The sequence below is a fragment of the Sphaeramia orbicularis genome, unplaced genomic scaffold, assembly GCF_902148855.1.
Source record: "Sphaeramia orbicularis unplaced genomic scaffold, fSphaOr1.1, whole genome shotgun sequence".
In the NCBI taxonomy this organism is placed as follows: domain Eukaryota; kingdom Metazoa; phylum Chordata; class Actinopteri; order Kurtiformes; family Apogonidae; genus Sphaeramia; species Sphaeramia orbicularis.
The window spans coordinates 73,262-73,470 of record NW_021941673.1 but is presented as its reverse complement, the minus strand read 5'-3'; positions in this window follow the sequence as shown (position 1 = coordinate 73,470).

The window sequence follows — 209 nt, the reverse complement described above, 5'->3', positions numbered from 1 at the left end:
GGAGGTTCTGAACGGTGTCCTGGTTTCTGGGCCGGTCCTCTGGGTCCTTCAAACCTTCTGTTTACACACACACACACACACACACACACACACACACACTCAGAATAATGCGGGTGGATTCAAATGCAGATGCGTGTTTTCTCTGGGCTTCACCTCTGTCCGCTGGGAAACGACTTGGGTTCCAGCGTCGTTACAAATTCTGCGAGCAG